Source organism: Sinohyriopsis cumingii, chromosome 7 (assembly GCF_028554795.1).
Source record: "Sinohyriopsis cumingii isolate HCF-2022 chromosome 7, ASM2855479v2, whole genome shotgun sequence".
Lineage (NCBI taxonomy): Eukaryota > Metazoa > Mollusca > Bivalvia > Unionida > Unionidae > Sinohyriopsis > Sinohyriopsis cumingii.
In genome coordinates this window covers 6,657,376-6,668,603 of record NC_142967.1, presented here as the reverse complement: position 1 = coordinate 6,668,603, position 11,228 = coordinate 6,657,376, and positions in this window count along the sequence as shown.

Here is an 11,228-nt window from a genome sequence, read left to right as displayed (position 1 = left end):
TCACACACATGCACACATAAACAAAACAAAGTTAAGTAAAAAAAGTAACATAATATATATAACTATGACTACAGGTGGACCTATAATCTATCAATTAGACAAACAGAAACAAGGTAGCAAGCACAGTAGTGTTAATTGGTTTTACCGTTTTCGATCAGTTTGTGTTTTTATAAATTATTTCTGTCGTCAGACTGCAATCCCGTGTCGTTTCTTGTGAACTTCAGAAGAAACAAAGACCTTGGTCGCTGGTTCAGTTGGTGTCAAGATAAATAAAACGTATGTGACCGGCATGATATTTACAAAATCTTTCGACGCATTCTCATGTAGGATCCAATGATAGCATTTCCCGCCCTATATGGTGGATGATTTGTAACTCATTATAATAACCTCCATCTGCCTTGGAGTGAGTATGTAGGCCTACTTACATTATAATTCAGTACTGGGTTCGATAAGCGGGTGTGTCTGCTACGCGCGAATGACTATATTAGCTACATTTCAATAGGGTATAGGGGGAACTTGGAGACAAGGCGATGGGTACACACTCTCTCTCTCTCTCTCTCTCTCTCTATATATATATATATATATATATATATATATATATATATAAATATATATATATATATATATATACACACACACACACATGCAAACATTGATCGGGAAATAAGAAGCATATTAAGTATGATTGTGGTGTTAAGAGTTAGACCTCAAAGGGCTATCTCCCTTTAGCTCTTTCTATCGCAGGAATTACTAAGATCTCAGTATCGGCTAGTTTTGGTGAATTTTCTGTCGAGAACAACCAATTGCAGAAAACTGAGAATAATTTTAAATTAAAAATGCAAATAAAAGCTAAAAAATGTAGAAAGCGTGCTTGTATGATTTTGATTGATGTTTTCGGCTTTATTTCTTGTCAATATGGCGGCTTATTAAATAACAGAACCAACACTACAACCAACTCCTCTTTTTTACATTCATTTATGACAGCAAAGAGTTATTTTGAATATTTTCCTGTGTCAAGGCGGTTAAAATAATCAGTATGCATGATTAAGGCTTACTAGTATTATAACAAATTAGCTCACACCTCAAACATCTCTATTTTTAGATATTTACCTATGTCGCAGACGATAACCGACTTTTTTGCAGGTCGAGTTACGCATATGATCTCCAACGCTAATCTAACTGTGACAGACAGTAACCAAACAAGCAAACCCATTTTCAAGCCTAACTCCAAGCAAATGTAAACCACATTATGACTGGGCTTATGTGTGAATTTGTAAACGCTAGGTTCATGATAATTAAGTGCGTGCCTTCTACATTAAAAATTAGAAAAATACGATATTATCCAGTGAGATCTAAGTACCTTTGGCAGCTCTTTTTGTAGGTGTACAGCACAAATAAAACGGCTTAACCATAAAATCGGGATTTTCACCTATTCCGCAATAATTTTATATTTACATTTATACATACCATGCTGTAGAATCTAACTTTTCATTTGCTTCACGGAAATGCAATGCTATTTTTAGAACAGTCACTGAATATCTTTTTTATATGGATAAGTAGCCTGTTTCACGATGGAGACTGAAAGGAAACTAATTGATGAAGTCTGCCTAGCATTTATTAAATGAACATAGAGTTTCTTATTCTATTCATATGGTTTGTTATTCCAAAATAACGAAAGCTACTTTGATGACACATTATTGCATATGCACATTATTTTCATCTATTAGCTTATGTTTCCTGATTTCTGTACGAAAACGGAAGGTTTTAAATTGAGCCCTTCATTCTGTGTCCTTCCATTTTCCCAAGCTCCAGAAGTAGTATAGGGGAGCACTATAGGGTGTCAATTGCGCATGTTTAGCAAGCTGGCTTTTTAAAATTCTGGGTGACATTATTTGCATAGATACCTTGGAAGATCCCGTGATTATATTACATCCTGATGATGGAAGTTGTAATTTGTTGTCTTTATTTATTATTATTATTGGTTTGGGGTGGATGGGGTAACAATGAGAACCTGAGTCGGGCTACTATCGGGAAATTCAGGTTTTATTGTGGGAGTGGGGTGAGGAGGTCGAAGTGCAAGATGACTTTTGGGAATTTAACGATATGAATATCTTTATGGGGGTCACTGGAAATGTAACATTACACTTGGGGCACAATAAACTCATACACGCAAGGTTCTTATTAAAGTTTCAAAAGTAATTTAGCCAAAACAGAAGTAGTTCAAACCTTTGAAAGACTTCAGTCCAATTCAAACATCAATCAAACTGTCACAATTCTCATTGATCTTCCAGGTTTGGAACGACAAATGAATGAAGATAAATGGAGTAACCAATAACTTGCCACCTTCATAATAGAAAATTCTCATTCCAAATATTATACATGGCCCAGTAAAGTTATAGTTATGAGTAAAATGAATTATAAAAGACATTAATCTCTGATTTTTATCAACTCATTATAGTGCATTTAATTTTGATATAATAGAAAGTATGTATTTTTTATTGTTTAATGTCTTGTATGCCCTTTAACAGTAGGTGGGTGAGTGGTGATATATTTATCGTGTATTGTGTGCTTGACTTAAGGTCCATGGCTGTAGATTCTATTTTAGATGGTTATAAATATGTGTTTACTATTTGTAAACTCAGTCTTAATAATATACATGTTTATTAGTTTGGGGTAATTATCTGATTTGATTGTTGAGTATTGCGACATAGGTCAGGTGGTTTTCGTTTCGGTATAAGTCAGGTATTGTAGAATAAGTCACTGGGATAAATTGCTAATTGGAGTCGTAATAGGGTCGTCGAGATGTATGAACAATTATTCTGATTCCAATTTTCTAGCATTGTTCTTGTGTTAATATCAGTCTGCAGATGTATTTAATGTTCACTTTATATGTAGTTTGAGAGGAATCATTTATTTCAATTATTTATTGGAATTGCAAAGTACTCACATGACATTCTGAACTAAAGCTAAATTTCATGATTATTGTGAGTTCTTTCTCAAGAGTTCTGGACATGCATTATTGTTTTGCTATTCTCTTACTATAAGAAATGTGAAGGGATGTAACATCTTGCCTATTTGTTTGTTCGTTTGCTAAAAATGGGACATACGTATACTGTGGTGTTCACTATATTCTTGCTTGATGCTTTTTTCATCGAAATAAGGGGTAATATTTCCTATTCTTATTTTAAGAGAAAACATCAAGACAGAATAAAAGTAGTTAGACTAAACATAAATAATACACATTAAATTTAGATGCAATCAAAGATTTGGCAATGATAGAAAATCTAATAAAACTGTTTGAAATCAGGGAAGAAACACTGGAGGGAGTTAAAACAAGATTTTGTGTGAGATTGGTGGAAGAGGGGGAAGAGATTAGTCGTTTCTGTTGTAGTCGAGAAAATACTCTCTTTAGTAATAAAATTACTTATGTTTCAGTAATTTCACCCAAAAATTAAAATTGAAAGAATAGCTAACGTGGTATGATCATTTAAATAAGTTTATGTAAGTAGAAAATGTTGCGCTCTGTGACATTGTTCCATATCACTGTATTCTTAAAATAAATGAAATCGAGAAAACTAATTTAGAAATATCAGTTACATTTCATAATTTCTGAAACATATGCTAGATAATAAGAATCCTAGTTCTGATTGTCTTACGACTAAATTCTTTTGGAATGATCTATATATTTCTTTTTCTGAGATGAATACATTACAGGTTTTATGGAGGGGATCTTTTATCAACATCAACAGAAGACGTTGTAAGATGCATTCCAAAAGACAATATACCGAAACAAATTTTTAAATACTAGTAACCAATATGTTTATTGAATTATTTTACAATACTGCATCATCATTTATTGTAACAAGTGTACAGTCTGTTCTACCGAAGGTGACAAATTCTAAACCAGACCTGATTATCCTCTGGAAGTTACATATGGGAAAATATCAAGTGATTTATGTTAAATACTCGAGTTGAGTATCGCTCTACAAGTTCCTAGATGTATTGCTGGTTGGGATTTGTGTCTAAAAGCTCCATCATTCCTATAACTAGAGACTCACTGAGCTATGGTAACCTCAGCTACCATGATGTGATTATGCAGGGAAGCATAACAATCCCACACTCTCTGTTTCTAGATGGATTCAGTTCCTTTACTTTGCCCTTAATTTCTGAAGGTAAATATTATTATTTAGGTTTAGGGTTTAGTGGTTCATTTATGACATGGCTTTCTGATTTTCAAAAATATACCAATATCAAATTCTGTGTTAGAGATAATGACAATGTATAATAGTAATTTAAACGTGGTTGTGGACATCGTCAAGGCGACTCCCTTTCTCCATGTATTTATATTTTCTTTTGATTTAAATATTATAACCTACTTTGCAAACGTTTCTTCCAGTTTGAAAATGAATACTGATAAAACGAGAGTGATTGTGGAGCATAAAAATGTAGAAATCTCCGATTATGCTGTGATATGAATCTATGCTGTTCTTAGGGCTAATTTACAGTATCATAAGTGATGTTTTCGACGAAGAACCGATTAAAATAAATTGCAATTCTAAAGTCATACATACTAATAATTTACCTTTTAAATTAACTTTTAACACCCTTTGGAGCAGACATATTTATAGAAACAATGTCTCATACAAAAAAGCCTAGCAGACTGAAGTAGATATTTGAAATTCCTTGCAGTAATAATTTAGAGCCGCTAATTTTTACACGAAAACAATTGCGTGAAGTGTGTTATGGATGGAATGTGGCAAGAACCTACCAGAAAATTAAGTAAAATAACTGCATTTTTTTCAGCCAGACTATTTGGTAATACATCTTGGTGGGAAAAATGTGAAATCTGAAAACTGTTTGTGCTTGATTAAACTTCCATGTGGAATTTTTGATAAATTCCCCAGAAGAAATGTAATAGTGATTTGTAACAGAACTGAATGGAAATAGACTTTAATTACGTTACACAAAACTATGCAGTTTAAATAAAGAAATATCCAATGCATGCAAACTCAATATAACCTGACATTAAGTAATTCATATATTGCATTAAAAAAAATAATATGTTCACACCAAAAGTTCTAATCGTTATTAATTGTTATTCGGGTGAATACATGTATGAGACAATTTTAACAAAAACGGTATACTATCTCACAGTTCACATGAAAATTAATAATTTAATACGAGAGTCCAAATCATCCCATATTACTCTTTACTAATCTGCTGATATTCAAAAGGAAATAGTTATCAACTAATAAAACAAAGTGTTCCCCACCCCCATGAAAGTGAGACATCCCATAGTTTGAGCTGCAGGAAGTACTTCTCAACTTCCTAATTAGTGCAATGATATAAAATTTAATGGACCAAATAATAGTTTATTTTCGTCACCATACATAACAGAATTATTCCTTATCTTCATTCTAATGATCTCGTCACTATTAAGAACGCATCCATTAGATTCAAGTCCGTTCCAACAGTTGAAAATATCAAATATAAAATTAATTATATGTTTTCAATGTCTCATAGCATGACGACAAATCTTGTATAATTTTGGTCCATCTCAATGCTTTCACCCTCATAATTTAATTTCTCAGAGAATAGTCTGTTTTTATGCTAAGCTATTTTTACTTCATGATATTTTTAACTAACATGCCGTACATTGCAGATTTAAAAACATACAAATTTGCATGCTTGAGTAAGCATGCAGTGCTATGTATATTTAATATAGCATTGTTTGTTAGATGGTTTAAATTTCTTTTTTAATTCAATATATTCTATTGTAATGTATCATTGTATGCTGGACTTAATCTTTTTCAAATTCAAGTTTATTTTAAACTTGATCTGCATTGTTTTCATTTTAAATTATGTAAACAATTAATACATAATTAAAATATTCTTCATGTGTATGGGTTTAATATCATTATCATTATCAATAGTAGTATACATGTTTATTTGGGTCTGGGTTTAGGTTATTGGAATTCCATTTCAATTTTCCTGGCTTATCTGACATGGTCCATGTTATATGTTCTAGTTTTAGTAACAGAATTTCTAATTATGCCTAACATTTTTTGGGGTAAATATTGAGAAATTTCGGTAAGCTTACTTTCAATAAGGTCATGTTTTTTATTTTATAGAAAATGTTAATTATAGCCTGAGGTCAAGCAGTAGGCTATAAAATCTTGTTACTGGAAGGATTACTCAGTCGTGCTTTAACATTAGTGTAGAATCAAGTTATTGTTGTGCACATTATTTGATTTGGAATTATTCAAATAATTTCTGCTCTGGAAATAAAAAAGTGCCGTGAAAACATTCTTGGAAATAAAGACTTTAATTTATACTGAAATTACAAAGAAGGATTTCTTCTTGGATTGTATTATTGTGTTCATACAAAAAAAGGTTGGTACATCAACACTCTACGAGCCACCAGATGAGCATCAATACTTTCAGCGTTGGACTTAACTTGTTTTTCTACTAAAGTATATTCAGAACTTTTGGTATTAAGACTTGTGTCTGTAATTCTTTGATTAGCTGAGATTTAATTCGAACTGCCGTTATGTTTCCTTTTTGATACTTTCACTCTGTATTCAAGGAAATAAATTATTTTGTCGAATTTCACAAAGTTCGTTGCTTTTCATGCTTTCTGTTACTTCTTCTAAGAGAATAGACTCGTGACAGTAGATGGAATGCTACAAAGAACAATTCAGCAAATTTCCACAAAATGTGTAAGTTATTAATGTTTCGAAACAAGAACCCAGATTGGAATTTGTTCGCATTTTGCATTTGATGAGCTGGGAAACTTTACTAAACTTGCAGACAATATTTCATCGGATCCCACAGACTGGTACTCTGAAAGTATGACGTATATTAACAGTAATCAATAGTATGAGCATGATCCCTTTAAAATCCGTAAGTGATGAAGATCAGAACTTGTCATTAACTGTAAAATATATGAGCTTTGGTTATTTCTGCTCTCACAAGTGCTTTATATTTGCGTCACCGGTGTATAGTGGGATATTAGGGGTGCTGGGAGTTGATTTGTTCGCAAGCATTATAGCTCCCTGTGATGACTGAAGGCAAAATGGGTCTATTATTTTACTAAAATATGAAAGACACAAACAAGTGACATTTTAATAGTAACATCATTACATGGTTGCAAGAGTTTATCGACCAACTCATGTGATGATGTTGAACGAAAATGGATACTATTCATATATTTACCTGCGTCTTTAATTTCACTATTCCTCCTGATAATTTTAGAGACAGCTGTAAACAAAAAGTTAGAGAACAGTAATTCGGATTACCTCTAACAGTTATTCTTTCTGTTTCGAATTGTGTAAGAATGTTTCAACTGGAAGATAATAGCTTGCTCACTAGTTCAATCAGGTTGGTTTTTCAAGTTTTCTATTTAATAAAGGAACACTGACGAAAAAATTTTCTTTGCTGTAATTAGACAACAGCTTCCTGATCAATACACTGCTGACGGACATTTCTGCGCACCTAAGGTTTTCGTTTCCAATACTGAAGCAAAACGCATACCGAATTCGAGCGATTGACAAAAATAAAATACAGCAATGCTTACCATTTGAAAAGATGTAATTGTCACCAGAATATTCTGTTCAAAATAATATTAACTTTGGACACAGAGGATACAACCACCCTGTTTTCCTGACTCAGATATGTCGGCCTATTCTGCGCATAGCTTTGAAAAGATGTCATATTTATCCATTTGGGCTACATAAATGAAATGAATTCCTTTGGACTGTTTCTGGCAGCAGTTCAGTCGAGTAATTAGGTCAGGTTTATAGCTAATTTTACCAAATTTGACGTAAAAATGCCAATAAATGCCATGAGATATTAAGCAAACTAAACCGATCTTGTAAAAAAGTTAGTACAGTTCAACATTTTATGAAAAATAAGCTATTACGTGGAAGAGAAACAACAATGAATAGGATGAAATGTGTTTACAACGTCTTGTTGATGGGGAAAAAATTACTACAGAATTTAAAAACAGACTATACGTCGGGGAATTTGTTGAGAAATTATGTTCTATTTCTTGAGAAATTATGTTCAATTTGTTGAACTTGAAAAACCAACCTGTGTCTTTGGGTAGCAGACGATTTTGTACGTGTGGGACAACTTCTTGAAAAATTGTAAACTTGGATTAAATTACAGTTTTGTTTCAAGGTACATATTTCCATCATAATGTATTTTATTTGTATGATTCTAACAGATGCATAGTAAATCGAATTTTCTGGGTGACAGGTTCAAGAAGGTCATGGAGTGGGTCTTCACGTTGCCATTTAGAAATCACACTTTTATGTGCATTTCGAGTCTAAATGTGGGATATTTTTGTACACTTTATGAATATCACTTTTCTTAATTAATGTACGATTGTTCTTTCTGGATACAAAATGGATTTTTGACCCAAAATAGCACGTATTCCAATGTTTACAGAAACGACGTATCGTTGCGCAGAATCACCGGACGCGCAGGAAAGGCCAACATGGCGGTAATGGTTATATGTTTTTTTCTCAAGAGATGGTATATGAAAACAATATATATTTGTAACATTGTAGTCTTATTTAAAAGGAGCCGCACTGTGTCAATGGTTAGAATGCACTACTTGTGATCATAAGTGCGTGCGGGAATGAATTTTGCTCGGACCAGTGCCGGATCGGGGTCGCCGTGATGTGCCTCAAAGCAAGAGATTTTATCCCCAATGCCTTATCAAAATGTAACCTTTAAAACGTTGATATGCTGTTCAACGTCAGTCGAACAGCTAACGAACATAATGAGACAACAAAAGACCTTTTCTTGATTGTAATAATAACCAACCCATAGTTCCAAGGTGAGGAACACTGCAATATATCTGCTCAGTTCAAAGAGAGATTATCAACGTGAGGGTGTTGGTCATGGTCACTAGGGTTGGGGTCGGTTGTTACGACTCTTTGGTCTTAAACTAAATAATAGAAAAAGTAACACCAACAAGTTTAATAAAATTCAACAAATATATTTCACCAGAATACAAACTGAAATTTTAAAATAAACTTACAGTATTGTGAATTAAATCCCAGCTAATGAATTCCAGTGGTAGTCCTTATGAATTTCAATCTGGAATGGGCTGATGTACCAAGAGTCTTGATGTATCACAAGGATATAATGAGTCCTCAGTAATTCCTAAATAGTGTTTGAGTCCGACAGTTAATGAGCATTTTGTAATTTAAATTAATAATTTTTTTCTCATGATCTATCAGAACACAAGAGTGAATACTTCTACAAACTGAATAATCTTATGAATCTAAATTTTACATACATCCTCACTTGATCTATGCCACATTAACATTTTCTGAATAAAACTCAGTCATCTTCATAGAAGATTATCCCAAACTGTACACAAGCTTGCTTCTTTAACCTTCGTTGTTTATTTTGCTTTAATTTGTTTTACAAACATTGTAAACCATTTGTAAAGTCACAACATTGGAGAGAAAATGAAATCGTTACCACCAACAAGTAATGCTGACTATTTGTCAATATTCCTTTCAAGCAGGAAGAAGAAATTACAGTCTTTGAAACACTGAATACATGTGGCCTATATGATCCTTCATAAAATGAATTTAGGCAGCCCTACAGGAAGAAAATTATGACTCGTTAGGAAAATCCAGGTTCATTAATAGAAACAATTATCATTTTATCAAATATAGCATCAAGAAGGGCGTAAAGACCAGTTTCTGGAGCAGTTATTTGGTGAAATTAAAGCTTCCTTCAAAAAATGGGGTGGGGGTGGGGTTGATTCCGACAAATATTTTTCATCATCTTAGACAATGTGGAGGGTGAACGGACCAATATTAGTACAGTTCGTTTTTTTAAAAAAAACTTCCAACGAAAATGAACGGTGTGTCAAATTTATTTATCTGGGACCGCCCCCCCCCCCCCCCCCCGTGTGTGTTTAAAAAATTAGCAACGCGGTCAGTAATTAAATCATTAATAATATCAGTAATACGTTAACAATATTATCTCGTACAGTTAAAATAACTCGACAACGACTAGAGGCAATTAAAAAATATCTCCCCGTCCTTGATTTTGTTAAGCAACAACTACAAGCGCGTCAGGAATCGCAGGTGGAATTTGCAGAAGGGACAGAACAGTTATTTAAACCAGTCACAAAGGCTACCGAAATTTGTTACAAAGGCTACCGTGGGTCTTCTTCCCACGTTGGAGCGAGCCGCTAAAGCAGTTGGAAAATAGCGGAAAGAGCTAAAAGAAAAAGACCCATAAATGATTCTAAAAAACTTCCAGATGAAATAGCTGCGGCTCAACCACAAACACAAATAAAATAAATACTTGATAATATTGACCAGATTTGTTCTGAAGTAGCCGATATAAAGGATCTTATACCAGAATCAGAACCAGAACCAGAACCAAAATCTGAATCAAAGGCCTATTTAGAAGGATGACCCCAAAAGCAACACCGATTGTGAATCAGCTAGGAATGAAAACTGTTCACGTTGTTCATGATACAGGTATTGTTACTATTGGTGATGTTGCTAGTAAAGCATTACTCTTTAATTTCTCCACTGGAGAAAGCTTTACTTGACACAGTTATTTCCCTTCGTTGAATTTTTCTGTCTTACAATGTTATACTTCAGAGGTGGCAGAGGTGACAGCGTACTTAAATATTATTCGTTGTATGTTTTTCTTTGAAAATGCTGATCTGGTTATTTTATCTGCGACATGTACCGAAGCTGGAAAAATGTGAAAATATATGGTAGCTGCATATTTCGATTGAAATTCGATCTTGACAGAATAACCCCTGGCTTGCCGAGGCGAGTTCTGGTTCATTTGACGAATCAGACTCTAATCAATCGTATTCATTGCGCCTAGAGAGAGAGAGTTTCGCAACGATGGCACGGCTCATGCGTGGTCAACATGTATAATCATGCAAGAAGATAACCCCCAAATTGATGCTAAAATGAATGACCAGCGAGCGAGGACAATCATTGATTATCTCAACGAGCAAAGATACATTTTTAGTGTAAAATCTCTTGCGGGAGTAGACGACACCTGAATTATCCGTAACAAACGTGACCCTGTTCGAGAATCACATCACGCTGAGGATGTTGTAATGTGAATGAATCACAATTACATACTAGGAATGTTGACTGGTATCTACAAACCATATTATGAACTAGCATATCCTGTGACGGTAGTTTTTTTTTTTTTTTTTTTTTTTT